At 51.5% G+C, this 7,500-nt stretch overlaps 1 protein-coding gene across 1 annotated transcript in view; it reads left to right on the forward strand.

Annotated features, from left to right (window-relative positions):
* The first annotated feature begins 4,863 nt into the window (after positions 1-4,863).
* The window catches only part of LOC119111803 (uncharacterized), a 52,074-nt gene continuing 49,437 nt past the window's right edge, over positions 4,864-7,500 (forward strand). The window contains 1 exon segment of the mRNA XM_037235625.1: positions 4,864-5,063. The gene's annotated coding sequence lies outside the window, so the exon portion shown is untranslated.

A 7,500-nucleotide genomic window follows, 5' to 3' on the forward strand; every position in this document is an offset into this window, starting at 1 on the left:
CATTACACCAGCAATCAAATGAGCGATTGCTTACACTGTATAATATTGCCTACACCGGTCTGGTGAAATGCAGTCTTCCGGCTCAACCAGTTGCAGGTTGATGAAGCGGCAAAAACGGCCAGAGTCAGCAAAGTAAAGCTTGAAGGGCGGAAGCACGGAATCATCCGGAATCATCCGGATTATCGGGGATTACGTAAAATGGTGCAACAAGAGGTTTATTCCACAATCGTTCCGGGGCTCTCGAAAAAAGACTCTGCGTGGTGCTGAGCAGGCCAATGTGTTAGCACGCGCACAGGTGGAAGTCGATTTGACCCCTCCGAAGGCTTTAACAGACCAGTTTCCAAACGGAGCGGGGTTGCCGCACCGAACTTTGCATGGCTGTAGGAATGGAATAGCAGATCTTTCAGCACACAGGATTATATGTACCTTGTAAGATAGCTGACCTATAACGGGTCAAAGCCAGGTCGTGGCTGTCAACGAAGGTAAGTTCTAGGGAATCGTTCAATCTGATGCGAGAACGCAGTGTTACACATGGCCATATATCTTTGGAATAGTTTCGTAGGCAATGAAACGATTAAATCCAGGATAACAATACATTCCATTGACCTAGGGTCGGATAGCCTTGGGTCAGATATAAGGGTCAGTCTGAAATCAAAACAAACCTGCTTTTTACTCGAGAGCTTGTTTCATGGCATAGTCTCTAACTTGCGTTTCAAATATATCAATAACGGAGACCAATTAATAACAGGGATTAATAACAGCAACAGACATCTTCCACGAACTTCCCTAAGGTCAGGCTAGGTTACTGACCTGAAATGACCCAGTTCAATGTTTGATTTTAGGTACGTACCGCCTAGCGTAACTCTCCACGCTTATTCAATGCCAAAAATCAAGATAATCTCGCGGGTTTTTGGCCACCATGACCTTTTAAAGGCCAAACAAGGCCATTCAAATTATGTAAAAAAACAGTGGCGTTTTGGTTAAAAACGTATCTGGTTTCGAGAAGGTTGCATGAGGAAGTCTGGAGGCACTTTCGACACCCGTTTTGAGTTTGACCTTATCTGACCCGAAGTTCACAATCTAAGAACCTTAAGTTTTGACACAAGTGAGCTCACATGCAGGCAAACTTACCCTGTGAATTTGACGTCTCTGCCTCTATTACTCTTTAAAATCACAGCGGGTTCAAACTGAACCTCACCCAGGCGAAAGGCATTCAACCGGCCACTCGGGCGCGTGTTAAGGGACGAACCCTAAAAGACTTGAAATGCATCGTCGTAATGAACGTGGGCTCAAGTGGTAAGCGTCACCCTAAGCGTTATTCAGGAATGTATGGTCCTTACCTGGACATTATTCTGCTATTGCAGTTCGTTTCCAGGCCTCTTCTCCCATGACTGGCGTTAGACTCAATAATTTGCCTAGATGGTCAGTCGGTTTGCATCCTATTTTACTTCTTGGAAAAGCACATACACAAAAAGGAAAAAGGTCTGTCTCTTGTTATGGTTAATCAGGCCAGGATGGCTAAAGCCCAATGTGCTGCTCCTCTCCAGGAATTAGCTGGCAGCCCGCACATATTTATTGCAACAATGTATACCTCGCCATTTTGAAAACCTCCGTCGCCGCAGTCAGGCCTGTCATTTTCCGGGGATTATCCTAGCAGTCAGGGCTCTGGTATTTTCCGCGATTTATCGTCTGTCAAAAGCAGGATCCCTCGCTAGTCGATGAAGCAAGGACACGGACATCCCTTAATCGATCCCTTGTACAGCCCGAAAATCACCTTGATCCGCACCATTTCAAAGGACCGGCTTTACGCGAACTCATCAGTAAAAAGCGTGCCTACTGTGTCACTGATGTTTGAATGAAACGAATTCAGTGCGATGACAAGGCCGATGAGCCCACTGGTCCCGCCAGCCAGGAGTCCAGCACGCGCTGTCTACCCGCCGCAGAGCCAGCACACTTCCCTCAATCCATGTCGTGAGTGCCACGAGCGGAGTCGAATCAGCTCCCTGCCACGAGCGCACCCATCGGAGTCGAATCAGCTCCCTGCCACGAGCGCAAGCATTGGAGTCGAATTAGCTCCCTGCCACCAGCGCACACATCGGAGTCGAATCAGCTGGCTGCCACGAGCCCACAAATCGGATTCGAATCAGCTCGCTGCTACGAGTGCACACATCAGAGTTGAATCAACTGGCTGCCACGAGCCCACAAATCAGAGTCGAATCAGCTCGCTGCTACGAGCGCACACATCAGAGTTGAGTCAGCTCGGTGCCACGAGCCCACACATCAGAGTTGAATCAGCACGCTGTCACGAGTGCAAACATCGGAGTCGAATCAGCTCGCCGTTGACGCAGGAGAAAACCGCCGTCCGGCGGCGAGAGTGCAGCTCCGAGCAGCGGCGGTGGACCGTCGCGCTGGCTCACCGCGGCCCGACCCGACTGGTGCAGACGGTGGTCTCTCCCCATTGTCGGGCGTCACCCTTCACAGCGGCCCGACCGAACGTGACGCGTTCCACTGAGCCTTCCGTCGATCATGTGGTTTACGCCTGCACAGCTGATAGCCTCGTGCCTATGTCTCGTGCGCGGCTCCGTGTCAGTGTCCGATTTCTACAAGATCCTATGTCTGTTGTACAGCCAGTATGCATGCGGCAACATGTCTTCCCAACCCTTTACCTCATGGCCCAGTGTACGTACGGTTCTGTCGTGTCCTTGCAGTATGCCAGTACCTTCCTGTGTCTCCATAGCCATTGGCATGTAAGGTGGCTGTTCCATACCGTTGTTTGTCTCTACGGCTTTTTTGAACATTTGTTCATACATACTCCTACGCTAGTCCCATCATGTGTCTAATTGTCCGGTTTCTGTGTGGCTCTGCATCAGCACCACCGTATGTTCATCCTTCGTATGACCCTACGTTTGCTCCATCCCGTGTCTATCAGGCACGTAACCAAAATGTTCGTCAGGGGAAACAAATACCCAATTTTCTTGGAACTCTGCGAATTTTGGCCAAATTCCCGTGAAATCATCTCTTGTCCTGTGAAAGCCTCCTAGCTTGTTGTGGGAGAAGGGAGATTTGGCCCACGTGGTCTGCCCTTTGGCTCCGTCCCGATGTGTCATCGTTTTTTTTTCTCTGCATGGTTCTATTCCACTCAGACGGTGTCTCCATGGTCCCATTTATGCATAGACCTGTGTCTTTATCGGTTTATGTCTGTGAGGTCTCACGGATCTCCGGCCCTTCGTCTGAATCTGTTCTGTGCCTCTAAGGCCCTCTGTTTATGCTGACCTGTGTTTTTAGGTTCGATGTCTTTAAATCATGTGTTTAACTGTCTACGTGGCACCATACGTGTGCGATTATGTGTTGGTGCGGCCCAGCGATGACCATGATTATATCATCTAACATATACTACACTCTACACGAGCCCTACACCTATACTTCATTTAGTCATGTTACGTATGAACGTGCCTCATGCAATAATGCAGTTGCTACGAGGGGCTTGACTCACATTCATCAAGCACTTTGAGTTTCAGTATTCACGCCGTGTTGTCGTAGGCTGTGCAGCTTCTGGTCACCTGATACCAGAGATTAAATACCGGAGAACGTAAAGACTTATCCAACATGTGACTCATCCTCTGTGAACTTTAGAAGTAATCTGAGAACTTCTTCCATGAGCTAAACCTAGTCCTGATATTGCACCGGCAATGACTCACTTGCCTGATTATAACATCCACGAGCAGACCGCAACAGTTTTCGGAACAGTGTCGATTAGAATTGCTTCGAGAGGCCCTGGTATACAATGTCTATTTTCTTGACTCCCGCCAACTGGTGTGGGCCGTGCAACAGTTTTGCTGCAATACACTAGACGTGGAAAAATTGCAGTTGAAGCTAAAAGTCAGACACAATTAAATGTCACACAAGGCTTACGCCCTGTTATAATTATTTCGTTGTCATGGTGTCTATGCTATTGAGCTAAAGGATCATCGTATCAATCTCGATAACAAGTGTTTTTTTTTCAAAATGCAGCTGGATAAATCGGTTCAGAAACACACATTTAGGGAAGGTAGGGTTGTCGAGCCCACATCTCCTTGGATTCCCCCCCCCCCCCTCCCGTTCCCCGACTATTCATATAATCGACGCCATGGCATACAGACCGTGCATGTCAGCAGTCCCAAGTCGGAACAGCCAGCTGGCTGGACTCCCGGCCGCCGTCATACCTGGTCGGTATGGCCAGTTGGCTGGACTCCCGGCCGCCGTCATGCCCGGCCGGCATGGCCGGTTGGCTGGACTCCCGGCCGCCGTCATGCCCGGTCGGAATGGCCGGTTGGCTGGACTCCCGGCCGCCGTCATACCCGGTCGGTATGGCCAGTTGGCTGGACTCCCGGCCGCCGCCATGCCCGGTCGGAATGGCCGGTTGGCTGGGCTCCCGGCCGCCGTCATGCCCGGTCGGAATGGCCGGTTGGCTGGACTCCCGGCCGCCGTCATATCCGGTCGGTATGGCCAGTTGGCTGGACTCCCGGCCGCCGTCATACCCGGTCGGTATGGCCAGTTGGACTGGACTCCCGGCTGCCGTCATGCCCGGTCCGTATGGCCAGTTGGCTGGACTCCCGGCCGCCGTCATGCCCGGCCGGTATGGCCAGTTGGCTGGACTCCCGGCCGCCGTCATACCCGGTCGGAATGGCCGGTTGGCTGGGCTCCCGGCCGCCGTCATGTGCCCGGTCGGAATGGCCAGTTGGCTGGACTCCCGGCCGCCGTCATGCCCGGCCGGCATGCAAAGTTGCACAGCCAGCCGTGTAGAGCGTGGCGACGCCTAGCGGCTGTGGTGCGAACCGCGCCGGCGGGCGGGCAGATGGCCTTACCGCCCGCGGAGGAGTCGGGTGAAAGCGAGGCTGTTCCCCAGTCGCGCGCCGTGCCGCCGCCGTGTCACTTGCAGTCGAGGCGCCCGCCGGCCAGCCGGGAATGCACGCGAGCATATAGGCGGTGGTGCGAGAGAGAGGAAAACCGTGTGACAGGCTGCCGGTGCCCACCGGTCACTGCCGATACTACAGGGACTTTCAGCGCAGCAGGATGGCAGCGCGGTAAGTCAAGCGACGGTGGGATTACTGAGGTGGTGGGCGGGGTAATCTTCATGCAAGAATAGCACCAGATGGCTCATAGTCATGCCCATATTGGAAATTTAATGTTGAACGTAAAAAATTTAGAATGACGTGGTGGATACTTGATAGATACTTAACACAACAGGTGGTTGCAATTGTCGTACACACGTGACAGTTGATGCACGTAATTGACAGCTTCGCAGATATTTGACGCGGATGTAAACGTGAGTGCTTCACATCACGTTGTCACATATGGACGCTGAAGCATTAAAACAAACGATGCTGTGCGCATTGTGCATGGCCGCAGCTATGGAAATTACATCCGTTAAATGAGCACAAGTCACACAAAGGCGTCGGGAAGTCAGAAAGGTCGCCGGTGAAGTGGTTATGGTGCATTCAGGAACTGCATTTCAAGAGCCAAACCATGGTCGGGGACATTGTGTGTGTAATGATGTTGCGTACCACATACACTGGGTTAGAAATAGTTTCGGTTATCTCACATGTTCACTGAATGTGTCACTCAGTATTCATAATGGGAACATGCTATTTAGGCAAAAACATCACGTTTTTGTAAAACTGCGATTTACTGAGAAAGGGATTTGACATTTGGCCTGTTGGCCTGGCGAATCGCTGTTTCCCTATTCGGGCCCGACGATTTACGACAGACGGTGGGCTAGCCAAGGCCACATTACTTCGCTGCATCCATTATTCAGAGGGTTAGGGAAGATTTTACAACGTCGAGATTCGCAGAACACTGCTTCTGTGGACAGGAAAGATATGGCAAGCGTGATATAAACAAGCAATTGTCTTGGGAGTTCTAAAACTGATCACAGCGTGGTGGAAAACGGATCCAATTACTCGCTGTTTTTTCAAGTTGATGAGCGTATTATTCGTATGTAAATGATACCTTTTCTGCTCTTTCGCCTTGGTGTTCTTACATATTCGATCGTGACAGGTGTCAACATTGGAAAAGCACTCATTTTAAGTCCCGCAGCATTTAATATTGTTCCGCAGGTTGATGAGAAGGCGCATGGCGATAAAATCCATGGCTGACCATTCATAATCACTATATGCTTAGTATGTGAAGATGGGAAAGGTAGAAGATGAAATGAACAGGTGGAATCCTTGCTTAGTTCCATTAACGCTTCAGTAGTCGATCTATTGTCACGTTGATGACGCTAACGAGCCTTTATTGATCTGGAAGTAGTCAAGTGCGCGGTGATGTCTTGACGATCCGTGTTTTCATTACTTATTTTCTCTCCCGTTGCGTGTAAGCTGTTTTGAAATCCTACGGCCGGCCATCGTTGCGAACATCCAAAGCCTTTTCTTCGTCTCAAACCAAGCGCAGCTTATTTTGCGGTGTAATGATTCCTAGCACCACTTATGGCGCTATGATCACGATATGGCCGCCGAGATGCAGTCCCTGATCACAGCTCGCCGCTGCTGTGCTGTGTACCCCGGCGCAGGCATCGCGATTGGTCGAACCGATCGAGTCGTGCCGCCGCCTGCAGAAGTGGTCCAGTCCGGCCAGTCGCCGGAGCGCGGACGCGGCGCCCGTCCGTCTGACCTCCTTGCCGGTCGCGCGTCCTCTCCGAGAAATTGATTATCGTCCACGCCCTGGCCGGGCGCTGGCCGCCGGCTTTCTCTGACGGCTCGCGGGGACAGACGCCACTGGACGAACGTCACTGCGCTCCGACGGCTCTGTGGGGTTGTCAGCAGAAACCGTCACTGGACGAACGTCACTGCGCTCCGACGGCTCTGTGGGGTTGTCAGCAGAAACCGTCACTGGACGAACGTCACTGCGCTCCGACGGCTCTGTGGGGTCGTCAGCAGAAACCGTCACTGGACGAACGTCACTGCACTCAGACGGCTCTGTGGGGTCGTCAGCAGAAACCGTCACTGGACGAACGTCACTGCGCTCCGACGGCTCTGTGGGGTTGCCAGCAGAAACCGTCGCTGGACGGAAGTCACTGGACGGATTCGCTGCTAACTAGACGGAGGCTACTGAAAAGAGCCTGCCGGGCAGACATTCCTGGAGTGATGTTACCGATTTCACGCTAATGGGTAGGTGTCACAGGGCATATATTCACCCGAGTCCAGCACTGGATGTGCATTCTCTTGCGCTACAGAAGTATGCTCAACGTGTATTAAAAGTCAAGTTTCACGGGCCGCTTTCTCTTTGGTGCTCATGCGGATGCCAGTTTTTTTTTTGGCAAAACTATTGCCGTTTGCGTTATGCAAATTCCATCTTACTACTACTGACTTTTTCCCTGGCCTCAACCAGGAAGCAATTGCAGGCGAAATCAGCCAAGAATGCTGCTCTTTTCATGGAAGTTGCAGACATTTTCGTGCACAGCATTTGTACATACTTTTTGCGCAGTACGGCGTTAAAAGGAAAGACGGGAATAATTCATCTCAC

Source organism: Pollicipes pollicipes, unplaced genomic scaffold, assembly GCF_011947565.3.
Source record: "Pollicipes pollicipes isolate AB1234 unplaced genomic scaffold, Ppol_2.1 Scaffold_7261;HRSCAF=8764_pilon_pilon_pilon, whole genome shotgun sequence".
Lineage (NCBI taxonomy): Eukaryota > Metazoa > Arthropoda > Thecostraca > Pollicipedomorpha > Pollicipedidae > Pollicipes > Pollicipes pollicipes.